This window comes from Phyllobates terribilis, unplaced genomic scaffold (assembly GCF_046119375.1).
Source record: "Phyllobates terribilis strain yellow unplaced genomic scaffold, ASM4611937v1 Scaffold_4084__1_contigs__length_65319, whole genome shotgun sequence".
In the NCBI taxonomy this organism is placed as follows: domain Eukaryota; kingdom Metazoa; phylum Chordata; class Amphibia; order Anura; family Dendrobatidae; genus Phyllobates; species Phyllobates terribilis.
Genome location: NW_027366836.1, coordinates 8,533 through 22,279, shown reverse-complemented (window position 1 = coordinate 22,279; position 13,747 = coordinate 8,533). Strand labels below are relative to the sequence as shown.

Here is a 13,747-nt window from a genome sequence, read left to right as displayed (position 1 = left end):
CATTGTCATTGAGGGCGACCGGGTTAAGCCATCATGTGGCAGAAGTGAAGGAAGGCTTCAAAACTTTCGAGATGGACATGCGACAAAGACAATGCCAAGGCGAGGTGTTCCAGAAAGACAAAATTCCCTACCAACATGCATTCGCATCAGCCTCTGAACTGAATGTGAGTCGATTTGCTTTCCTCCTACTATCTTAACAAGAATTTGACTGAAATGTACAAAGAAATTATCCGTGTTGTCCCTGAGTCCCAGTCCCAGTGGACTTTCCAACTCGATTTCAATGCTCACATCCATTGTGGACTAGGGGTCCTGGACGACCAAGGATTAACAAATACAAAGCTGCTTGGGAGAGGAGGAAATGCACAAAGTGTAACAGATTTGGGCATCTTGCAAGGCAATGCTTCAACAACCGCTCCTGAAAACATTACGAATCCATCTTTTGGTGTTATGTTCATTTTGAATTGTGGTTCATGACAGTATGCTTTTAGGTGCATGGTTGTTTTGATGTAAATTTTGCATGCGAACACACATTTCCGAAGTATGACTAAATTGCGTTTGTTTTTATACAAACCATGACAGGATTCATGTAAATGTATGGAAGTTTTATCAAGCGAAATCATAACGGTTGTGTGTCAACACCATTCAATGTTGTTGATTGTGTATTGTATATGACAAGATAATTTTAGGTCTATGGTGATATTTAGAGAAGGGTACATAATCATTTCTTGAACTCTGTTGTTGTGCGAAGCAAATTATATGTAATCCATAAAGTAGAGGGGAATGACTAGTACAAATTGACCTTGGGGTTACAATAAAAAGTGGTGGTGCTATGACGCAAAGGAATATGAGTTATCTTGGCTCGTCGTCGTCTTCAAGAACTATCGATCCTTCACCTGTGACTCCCCGACCACGGCATTGAACTAGTTGTTGTAGAACTTCGTCGCTTTTTCGGACTTGTAATCACTTTGGACAAAACGGCAGTTGAGTTACATTTGAAACTATTTAAGAAACGAAATATATCACAATGTCACTAACTTATATGAGAATCTTAGTGATATCATAGTATTTTACCATCAGTACACCATGGAACCCTCAGGTAGTTAAGATCGCCGTAAAACCTTGACGCAGAGTCAACGTTAACGAAGAAGAACTTACTGGCCCACAGTTCATCAACGTCGGTTGTCAAATTCCCAAAGAAAAGGTTCGACTCCTTCCTTTTTACCCAAACAGATTACTCCCGTCTCTCCAACCGAGATGCTTAGTGGCGGATCTAGGATTTCCTAAAAGGGGGCACAATTTTGCGTACAAGGGTATATAATTTTCGGCGAAGCCGGGATTTTTTTTATAACCTTCAAAAATATACAAGATTTAGGGTTATTTAGATATTCTAGACATTCTATTTATACAAAAGGGGATATTACAATTCATATTAAAAAGAAGTGATTAAATTAATAAGTTTTATACAAAAGCGGCTACTATGCCATTCTATTTTAATAACAAAGAAACACACTAAGACATATAGTTTAATACAAAAGAGGTCATTAAGCTAATAAGGTTTTATACAAAAGCGGCAAGTAAGCCATTTTGTCTTACTAGTAACCGAGTCACTATAACTCTATTGGCGGTAAAGGAGGCAAACCCTTATTTGCGAGTTCATACTCTGATAATGCTCCATAATAACTTCATTACAAATGCTCCTAAACACATCCCTCTCAATATAGCACACCAAAGAATCAATGAGAAAGTCATCCCCCATCTTGTTACGCAAATCTGTCTTGACAATCTTCATTGCAGAAAAGGCTCTCTCCACACTAGCAGTCGCAACTGGTAGCACCAAAATAAGCTCAATCAGATGATATACCAAAGGAAATGCAGTGTGATATCCTACCTTAACCATCTTTCTAGCAACATCTCCAATATTCTGTAGCAACAAAAATTTGTCATTTCCTCTCATCTCATAAACCCAACCTTTAAGTTCTTCTTCAAGCTCCACTAAATCAAATTTGGAAAACTCTTTTGGATACAAATCTGCAAGTCGAACTATCTTTGACTCATTGAAATTGGAAAATGATAGGATCAAGATATGACATACAAGTGAGAAGTTCCGTGCTTGACTCACCAAAGTGACTTTTCATCTCCTCACTAATTCTGTCAATCACCTAAAAAAATTATATAGTATTAGCATTGTACTAATAAAAGAAATTAATATATAATGAGAAACTATAAATTACCTGATTAAATATGAAATACCGAAAGTGTTTTTTTATTTGTTGTATCCTTGCTCAAACGAAAGTAACTTTCAATTTGACCTTCCATGTTGAGCTTTCTAATACCATTTTGGGCACAAAAGTTGTTTACACTTTCCAAGAGCTCATCCCAACCATTATCCCTCAATGCTTGCAATATTTCCCTGGTGCTTTGAATCAAACCTACCGCTCCCAAGATGTTTTGATCCTTTTTTTGTAAGTGTTGTGACAAATTACTTGTCATCCCCAATATAAGCTTCATCAAGAGAGCAATGAAAACAAATTGGTAAGTGTTCATCTTCTCGGCCAAGCTATTAGCAACTCCTCGAATTTTGAAATCGGTTCCATTTTTAAATACACTTTTAAGGACTTTGATGGTTGTGGACCACATAGATAGAAGACGAACAATGGTAGTCAAGTGTGACCCCTAACGTGTAGCTCCCGGACGAGCCAAAGATGATTCTTGATTCAATCCTCTCCCCGAAGAAATTTCCATATTTGATAACATCTCCACCAAATGTTCATGTTGGACTTGTTGGAATTCATCCTTTCTTTTGCAAGAAGCACCAACCATGTTCGTAATCATAGATAAATGCTCAAAGAAATCACCCACATATTGATTGCTTTGTGCAACGACAACAACGACTAATTGGAGTTGGTGGGCAAAACAATGAATGTATCTCGCACAAGGATTTTCCTTCAAGATAAGACTCTTCAATCCATTAAGTTCACCTCTCATATTAGAAGCTCCATCATAACCTTGACCTCTTAACTTAGAGATAGATAACCCATACTTAGCAAAGAAATCATCAATGCCCCCTTTCAAAGCTAGTGATGTAGTATCAACAACATGAACAACTCCAATGAAACGCTCCATCACTACTCCATGGTCATTCACATACCTTAAAACAATAGCCATTTGCTCTTTAACCGAACAATCACGAGCCTCATCCACCAATAAAGAAAAGAATTTGTCTCCAATATCACTAATGATGTCTTTTGTTGTCTCAAATCCACATGCCCTTACAATGTCCTTTTTAACCGTAGGACAAGTAATTTTGTTGTTTGCGGGCGCATTCTCATTCAGTAGCTTTCCAACATCATGGTTTCTTGAACCATACCAATCAAGAATTTCCAAGAAATTTCCTTTGTTAAGCGACGTATCCATTTCATTATGGCCCCTAAATGCTAATCCTTGTTGAAGTAACAATCTAACCATATCAACAGAAGCAGTCAAACGAGTGCGGTATGCATCCCTCAAAGCTTGCTTTTAGAAGATATTTTCTTGCCAAACTTTGATTTTGATCTTTGAAAGCAAAGAATAACGTTTTGGCATTGTTGTGTGCAGTACTAGCTGCACCAATATGATCTCTGAATATATCACAAGCTTTCTTCCAATTTCGAAATTCCTTTTCTGTAAATACAGTACATTTTGATCTTTTCTCAACATCTCCACTGAAAAGATAGCACCAAAAGCAAAATGCTCCATCTTTAGACACACTATATTCCAACCATTCCCAGTTGTCAAACCATTCAACTTGAAAGCACCTCATTTTATTTCCCAAACTAGTTCTTGGAAAACCATGTGTACGTGGTTGAAAAGGACCTTGAACAACATACGCCCTTCGAACATCATCTCTAACCGAATGCTCATAATCAATAATCCGTTTTCTCAAAGCCGGGTCACTAGCAATTTCAAAACCAATCTCGGATTTGTTTTCTGTTTGACCTCTATTCCCCCTTGAAGAATTCACATTGCCGTCAACAGGAACAGTAGGAACAATATCAGATTCAAAAGGACTATCAACATCACTGTCAGATTCAATATCAATAGTCAAAGGAGCCTCAACACTTGAACCACACAATCTCTTTTGCCTTGTAATAAAATTATCCATAATCCAGGTGTGATGTCGCAACTCTCTGCACAACATAATTTAACACAATAAAAATAATATAAATATCAAAAGACACACATAAATTTCAGCAACTCAACAAGTATCAACAAATTTCAGCACTTGCAGCCCAAATTACACTCTAATTTCAAGCACAAATTGTAGGAAAAAATAACATTTAGCAAAAATTGACATTTCAGCACCTCATTGAACAAAACACATGGAAGGAGGGATCTTCCCAAATCACAAAAGCCAGCAAAACACCTATATAATTAAGAAGGGAAAGAACAAAAAATGGTTACCACTTTAATGGAATTCTATCTTGTTGTATTTATCAAGTATTGATAGGCGTTAAACGGTCGTTGGCCCTATAAAAAATAATCCAACTAAAGTATCCACTAGTGAAGTGGTAAGTCGGAGTCGAGTCCCAAGGGAGCCACAACTATAGCTTAATTCAATTTGTGTTACCAAATAGTAACTGGGAGTTTTTGGTTTGCAAACTAACTAGCAATAATTAAAACATGAATTGTTGGATTTTTGTAAACTATAACGATGGAAATCTCACTCTTTTAGTATCAGCGCATTATTCTTATGGAAAGTTGATCATCGAATTTTATAAAAGTTATGTTCTTTAAATAAATAATCTAGTTGTCCTACTCTTTGTTCGTAAATAGCAACTAGTCCAAATAGTCCTAGAAACCCTTGTTGTATGCAATAACCAAAGAAATCCTAAGGTTCAACTACTCAACAACATAAAGATCAAAGATATGTAGGCCTATGCAATACCATTGGCAAATCGCCGATACTCGACACAGGTTTATAATCTCTACAAAATAATCACTCGCAAATAGTCTATGCTAATTCTGATTGCTACCTAAAAGACAAGACTTTTCAAATCGAATTATCAAGCCTAGCGATATGAATGAATAATAATCAACCTAGTTTGCAACCTAGATAAAATCAAGATCAATCAATAATCAATAAAGCACAAGAGATCATAAAACAATCCTTAAATTAAACTTAGAACATAAACATAAGAATTCTCACAAACTTTTCCTAGAATAATGGCTTCAACCTAAGAATTCTCATAAACATAAGAATTCTTACAAACAATCCTTAAATCAACCTCAGAGTCTCGGTCGAGACATTTTCTTCGTCTTGAAACCTTCTCTCAGGCTGGTCTTCGGTCTTCTGTAAGCTTCCGAGGCAGCTCGGCTTCGCATCTCAGCTTCTCCATGGTGCAGGTGTGGTAGTCTTCTCTCTAGCTCCGTCCCAAATGCACTAGAGGTGAGTTCAAATAGGATCTCCATAATCAATACTACAAAATAACGCTTAAGAGCATCCCGCAGATCTACATGTGAACAATCATACCAGATTCCGGGAATACCACTCAATAAACACCTAAACACCACTAATCCTAAGCTAATAGTGCCTAGTTAACACCATACAATAATCTCATATCAAGTATACTAAGCCGGCCATCAAATTATAATATGGCATTTCAGATGAATTGCTCTATGTCCAAATATATACTCCAACAACCTCTAGCACGGTGTACTCCAAATATGCATATTTAATTCAATTTCAATATATTCTAGCTACACACATCTAATAGCCGAGAGATAGAGTTTTTCCTGAATGCATCACTTACATCCCTATTTGCTACTTCATACTTTCTGATCTAACAACATATGGATTAGGGTTTTATAATTATAGAGGGCTTATTAGCCGAAAACTCTTTCCTCTTTAATTTGAAAGGGGAAATACCTATATGATTACATGTGAAGATGATTTTGGCATTGCTGTAGTCTGCAGATCCGACTAGCAGACGAAGGCACGCATGCAGCTGAACGGAGACAATCAAACAGCGAGATGGGCAGGGAGCAAACGAAGACGCGATGAACGGAGGGACGACGACGAGATGGGCGGGTGAGCAGACCAAGGTGCACAGCTGAACAGAGTAGACGAAGGTTGGCCGCGTTCTGCGTGCGTTGAAGGTGAAAGAGACGAACTCAATCTGAATTAAAAGAGGGCATATTGCATTTTAATTTTGTAAAAACCCTAAAATCAAAACGACGTCGTTTTGATTTGATTTATTTATTTTTTGGAAAAAGTTTCCTAATATTAAAGGGGGGTCACTGACACCCCCAATACCCCCCTAAATCCGCCCATGGAGATGATGTACGTGCTCATCATCACTCCAACATCGACGTCAACGTTGAAGGCTTTACTCAAGATGAAAAAAACGTACAATATTTGCCATACCTGCAGGTGCAGCTGTGACGGCGGTAATTTATAAGTTTGGAGAAACGACATGACCAACTCTGGGAAAGGTAACCGGAAACCTAGGTGAAATGGGTACATGTGTAGGGCAGCCCATCCTTGAACGACCGTGTCTGCGAACTGGTTGTTTGGAATCTGGATTTGCACTTGTGGGTGCAAGCCGGTGTTTTTTGGATGCCCAATTCATCCTTATCGGTCAATATTGACCTCACCTTGGTCGACATATTTGGTGGTGAAGATGAGATTCAATGGTGCAGTAGGCAATGGTAAACATGTGATGTGGCATGAGTGTTTTATATAGGTGAATGCCTCTGCAAAATATAACAGTTATAAAAAATAGAGCCGTTGGATTTCAAAAAAAGAGTCGTTGGATTTCAAAAAAAGAGTCGTTGGATTTAAAAAATATAGCAGTACGGTTTCCAAGTTCGTTCCTCGGATTCTTGATGACCGCAGTACCATTTTAATCCTGCCATACGAACACAATGTATATTGTGACAAGTTGGCTTTTCTTACATGTCTCATGAAAGCAGTGACCTGTGTATAATAGGGTATTAGAGTGACTTGGATTCCATATTTCTGTAAAAGGGTATTAGAGTGAAAAGTTGGATTTTCATAAGCATAAACGAAGATTGTCCTTCTCAATCCTGATCGTCCATATTTATGTGCAATTAAATCCATGATCTTAAAAACAACAAAAGGGTCCAAATACACAATTCCATAAGCAAACAAACAAGTGCTCTAAACAACTTAAATCTGAACATCTACTGTCCGGGCAACATTGACAACCAATTTCCTCCATACACGGCCTCTGCAATTTGCCGCCTGTGGCCGTCTATGAACTTTTCAGCCACCGCATCAAGGTTCGCCATCCCATGAGCGAGCCATTCAATATGTTTTGCGCAGTACACTCCACAGTCACCCCTGTTTGGTTTATGTGAGTTACCTACAAAGTTATTCAAGTGCATGACAGGATACACAGAAGTCATGGTAGGATTCTTACGTTCGTTTGTTCTGCTTCAGACCCTTTACCCTATTGAAGCGTAGAGGCTTTCCACCCTGAACTACATACTTCTCAGCAGTACCTGGATACGCGCTCAGTATGAAGGGAACCCTGACCATGACTGGGATAGGAGCTTATTATATGGTGTTAACTAGCGACTATTAGATTAGGATTAGTAGTGTTTAGGTGCTTAACGAGTGGTATTCCCCGAATCTAGGTTGGAGTTTACTTATGGATTAGCGGGATGCTCGTAAGCGGTTTTGAGTGGTTTTATCATGGAGATCCCGGTTGTACTCACTTTTAGTGCATTCGGGATGGAGCTAGAGGAAGTATACCACGCCTACACCCAAGGAGAAGCCGAGAGGCGAAGCCGAGCTGCCTCGACGCTTGTAGAAGACCAAATACCAGCTCGAGAGAGGAAGTCACGACTGAGAGAAGATGTCGTGATCGAGATCCAGCCCCAAAGAAGAAGTCACGACCGAGACCTACATGTCGCGATCGAGACTTAGCCTGAGTTGGCTTGTCACGAACGAGACCACCCTATCACAATCGCGACCTTCCACCGACTTGGGAACTGAGGCCATATCGCGATCGCGACCTACATGTCTCGATCGCAAAAACGGATGCGGATGGCCCAAAACGAAGATTTTATCAGAGATTCTGATTTGTTTTTCCACATTTTCTTAGTTATTTTAATTATTAATATTTCCCTTTTACTAGATACTATATAAACCTTTAGAAATTAGGTTAGAAGGACCTTTGATTCTTTTTCCAACTTCATCTTTAGAAATTCAGCATCCAAGAAGAAAGCTTCCACCTTTGTGCCACTTTCATCATCCTCCCTGGTTTGTTTTCATCCATCTTATGTATTGCTTTCGATTGGCTATGTCTGACTAAGATCCTTCTAGTTCACTCTTAGGTTGAAGCCATTATTCTAGGAAAAGTTTGTGAGAATTCTTATGTTTATGTTTTAAGTTTAATTTAAGGATTGTTTTATGATCTCTTGTGCTTTATTGATTATTTATTGATCTTGATTTTATCTAGGTTGCAAACTAGGTTGATTATTATCCATCATATTGCTAGGCTTGATAATTCAATTTGAAAAGTCTTGTCTTTTAGGTAGCAATCAGAATTTGCATAGACTATTTGCGAGTGCTTATTTTGTAGAGATTATAAACCTGTGTCGAGTGTCGGTGATTTGCCAATGGTATTTCATAGGCCTACTTATCTTTGATCTTTATGTTGTTGTGCTTTTGAACCTTAGGATTTCTTTGGTTATAACTTACAATAGGGGTTTCTAGGACTATTTGGACTAGTTGTTATTTACGAACAAAGAGTAGGACAACCGGATTAGATAATTAAGAATATAGGATTAATAGAATTCGATGATCAACATTCCATAAGAATAATGCGCTGATGCTAAAGGAGTGAGAATTCCATCATAATTGTTACACTCAACATTATTTGCTTTATAATTGCTAGTTTAGGATTACAACCAAAAGCCCCCAATTGTTACTACTAGGTAGCACATAGAAATAAACTATCGTTCTGCCTCTCTTGGGATTCGACCCCTTCTTACCGCTTAACTAGTGGATTTATTAAGTTGGGTATCTTTGATAGGAACAACGACCGTTTTACGCCTGTCAGTTCTTCTTTCATGAGGTCTTGGTTGCAGTCATACGCATTTAACACCCATTCCTGTAGGTCTATTTCCAGTGCAACCTAGTGATTACTATTTACAAAATATGGGGCATACACATACTCTGTTTCATCCCATCTTGTTGCAACACACTCTGGTAGCTCGCCTCTGCAGTATTATAACAAGTATTCCAAGGTTTTCCCACCATTAATCTTCCCCTCATGAAAGTTCTTGATCTGATTGGACCAGAAACTGTCAACAACAACATAAGTGTGGGTCTCTGGAGGCCTTCTCTGTACAGAATCGTGTACGTACCACAAGACCTCCAATTTCCTTCATGTAGATCACAAATATATCTCAAAAGACATCACAAATATATAAGGAATGACACATCACATCAGGTTAGAGGATACCACTTACCACTCTTGTCCACCAAATGGAAGGCTCCAACAACCTTGCAAAAATTTTATGGTCTAGTTTGTATGTTCTCTCTGGCTGGAACAGGTGTATGGTGGTCCGAGAGGTAATAGGAGGTTGGCTGCCAATAAAAAGAGTACAGTAGTAATTTAGAATGCTGTGATATATGATGAAACAAGACAAGTCATCTATAAATGGCCAGACCACAAACCTATGATCTGAATACCAAGTAAGGAAGTCTGTCATTTTCTGGCATGATGTATTCTTTGTTAACTTCTTCAGTTTCTTCAAAAGATTGTCATCTTTGAATGGAGGCTTCACAGTTTTCTTTTCATTCCTCGGGGAGTTTTCCTTTTCTCCACCTGCTTTGCCCCAACCTGGTGGACATCCTCTACATCATCCTCCTTGTCATCCTTATTTGCAGCATCCTCTGCAACCTTCTTCTCATCCTCCTTGGCCACCTCATCTCCACACTTCTTCTCATCCTCCTTGGGCACCTCATCTCCACCCTTGTTCTCATCCTCCTTGGGCACCTCATCTCCACCCTTGTTCTCATCCTCCTTGGGCACCTCATCGCCACCCTTGTTCTCATCCACCATTGTAGCCTGTATAGCACCATCCTTTGACTCGACAACTCCCTCCTGGGTAGCCTGTGTTGCTTCCTCAGTTGGGCCATCACCCACATTATCTGTCTCTGTCCTCTCACTATCTCCTCCTTCGCCTTGATTCCCATCCACTCCTTGACTGTCACATATGTCCTTCATAACATCATTGACAACCTGAAATACCTGTTCCACAATCTCTATACTACCAACTGGTTGGGCCACAATCTCCCCTACATCAACAACCACATTTTCCTGCATTTAACAAATACACTACTCATCAATATTGTGTATCCTGGCATACAAATTATATCATACCTCCAGGCAATGGATCACACATATCTAATATAACTAATCATTTTGCACCATGAACTATGTATTATTGACAACCTGAAATACCTGTTCCACATTCTCTGCTCTACCAAATGGCGGGGCCACGATGTCCCCTAAATCCATAAACACATTATCATGCATTTATCAAATACACCTATTCATCAATTTTTTACATCCTACCATGCAGTTGATATAATACCTCCAACAATTGAATCACATATATCTTATATAACTAGGTCGATTGCACAATGCACTATATAATATAACTTAATTGACAACATACCTCCATAATTTCATCCTTTTACACCTCACTGTTGTTGTCATTGATAGGAGCTTATTATATGGTGTAACTAGCGACTATTAGCTTAGGATTAGTGGTGTTTAGGTTCTTATTGAGTGGTATTCCTGGAATCTAGTATGATTGTTCACTTATAGATTTGCGGGATGCTCTTAAGCGTTATTATGTCTTATTGTATTATGGAGATCCTATTGTACTCACCTCTAGGGCATTTGGGACGGAGCTAGAGAGAAGACGACCACACCTACACCCATGGAGGAGCTGAGAGGCGAAGCCGAGCTGCCTCAGAAGCTTACAGAAGACGAATAACAGTTCGAGAGAAGGTTTCAAGACGAAGACAAGCTGCGGAGAAGAATGTCTCGGTCGAGACTTTGGAGTCTCGGTCAAGATTTACCCTCGAAGAAGAAGTAGCGGTCGTGACAAGAATGTAGCGATCGCGACTTTGCCTCGAAGTGAAAGTAGCGACTGCGACCCCCGAAGTAGCGGTCGAGGCTTGAGACGTTCCTGAGTGATTGGTGAAAAGTAGCGATCGCGACCCTGAAGGTAGCGACCGCGACTTTTGGCGGACCCGGCCCAAAATGCAGATTTAAGCCCGGGAATTTATCAGATTTTATTAGTTTTTCCCATTTTATTCATTTATTCTTAGTTATTTTATTCTCTAGAGGTTAAACACTATATATACCTCTAGTTTTTAGGTTAGATGAGATCTTTTGCCACTTTACAATTAGTTCTTAGAAATTCAACCACCAAGAGGAAAGCTGCCACCTTTATACCATCTTCTACCTTCATCCCTGGTTAGTTTATCCATAATCTTGTATAGCTTTCTCTTGGCTATGTCTGGCTAAGTCCTTACGAGTTCACTCTTAGGGTGAGGCCATTGTTCTAGGAATTGATTGTGAGAATTCTATTGTTTATGTTCTAATAATAATTTTAGCATTGTTTTATTTTCTCTTGTGCTTATTGTCATTGATTGGTAGTAATTTTATCTAGGTGGCCAACTAGGTTGATTAGTATTCATTCATACTTCTAGGCTTGATAATTTGATTTGAAAAGTCTTGTCTTTTAGGTAGCAAACAGAATAAGTATAGACTATTTGCGAGTGCTTCTTTTGTAGAGATTATAAACCTGTGTCGAGTATCGGTGATTTGCCAATGGTATTGCATAGGCCTACATATCTTTGATCTTTATGGTGTTGAGTAGTTGAACCTTAGGATTTCTTTGGTTATTGCATACAACAAGGGTTTCTAGGACTATTTGGACTAGTTGCTATTTACGAACAAAGTGTAGGACAACTAGATTATTTATTTAAAAGAACATAACTTTATTAGAATTCGATGATCAACTTTCCATAAGAATAATGTGCTGAGACTGTAAGAGTGAGCTTTCCATCATTATAAGTTTAACAAATCCAACGAATTTAGTTACTATTTCTTTCAACAATTTTACAAACCAAAACCCCCCTTTTTGTTACTATTGATAACACAATTGCAATAAACTATCGTTGTGGCTCCCCGTGGAATCGACTCCGACTTACCGCTTAACTAGTGGATATTTAGTTGGATTTATCTTTGACAGGAACAACGACCGGTAAAACGCCTGTCAAATTTTGGCGCCGTTGCCGGGGAGCCAACTTTCATGGTTTGTTTCTTTGTGTGTTATCTTGGTGTGGACCTATCTTATGGTCCACACACGAGTCACTAATTCAGAATTTCTTGGTTTTATTCCAGAGATAGAGCGGGTGCATCTATGCAATCTACGACAATCTCTACAGAATTTAGTAATCGAATCAATGGCAGCCAGAACGTTGAGAGAGCTTACAGACCCAGATCTGACGCAACAACGTCTAGGAGTGACGCCACCTGCCCTGAATAATGGCGTCACGTTCGAACTTAAGACCGGCTTCATCAACTTATTGCCGAAGTTTCATGGATCAGCTGGGGAAGACCCAATTATGCATTTAAGTGAGTTCCATGACATCTGCAGCTGCAGCAGACCAAACAACATCACCGACGAGCAAATCAAGATGAGAGCCTTCGGTCTTACGCTGAAAAACAACGCACGCCAATGGTATTACTTGCTGCCCACCGGAAGTATCGACACATAGGAGAAGCTTCACAAAGCCTTCCTCAACAAATATTTCCCGTCCAAGAAGGCGGTTGCACTAAAAAGGGCGATAGCAATGGTGGAACAGAAGGACGCTGAGACGTTGTATGACTATGTGGAGAGGTTCGCGAGACTGTGTGCGAGCTGCCCATTTCATGGGTTCGAGGAGAAGGACTTGGTAACCCACCTTTATAATGGGTTGCTAGATAATGAGAGACGATTGGTGGATGTTGCGTGCAACGGGAGCGTGCTGAATTTGACTCCCGCCAAAGCCAGAGCGCGATTGAACGAGACTGCCGAGGGAACGAGAAGCTTCGGAAGGACGTATGCACGAAAGGTAGCCAATGTTTTGAGCTCCGGAGAGCCGGAATGGAAGAGAGAGATAGCTGAGATCAAGAGTATGATAAAGAACCTTGTCGTTGGTAATGCGAAGCGTGCGAGAGTTTGCGGTATTTGTGCAGACGAGACTCATCTCACCGATATGTGTTCACAACTCCAGGACCAGACTATCGCGGAGGTGCACGCTGTAGGAGGATTCAGACCTCCCCGACCTCGCTTCGAGAACAACAATAATTATTACAACCAGCGAGAGGGAAACTACAATCCGAGAGGGAATGACCATCCCGGATTTCGATGGGGAGATTCATCCGGGGCGCAGAACAGGCCGTTCCAATTCAACAATCAGTACCGTGCGCCATACCAACCGAAGAATGAGGAACCATTTCTGAGGGAGATGATCGAGTCCTTGTCCAAGCATTTCACAACCCACGTGCAAACGACGGAATCGAGTATAAGGAGCTTAGAGAAGCAAGCAGCTCAAATAGCGGAGGCGGTAAACAACCTTCAACAGCAAGGCTCGGGAAAGTTACCATCTCAGGCCGTAGCGGCACCGCGAGAGAATATAAGTGTGATCTCGACAGTAGGAGAGCAAAGG

At 39.8% G+C, this 13,747-nt stretch overlaps 1 pseudogene; it reads right to left on the bottom strand.

The window, feature by feature from the left end:
* Positions 1 to 1,615: 1,615 nt before the first annotated feature.
* Positions 1,616 to 8,005, bottom strand: LOC141248819 (zinc finger MYM-type protein 1-like; annotated as a pseudogene).
* Positions 8,006 to 13,747: the final 5,742 nt, after the last annotated feature.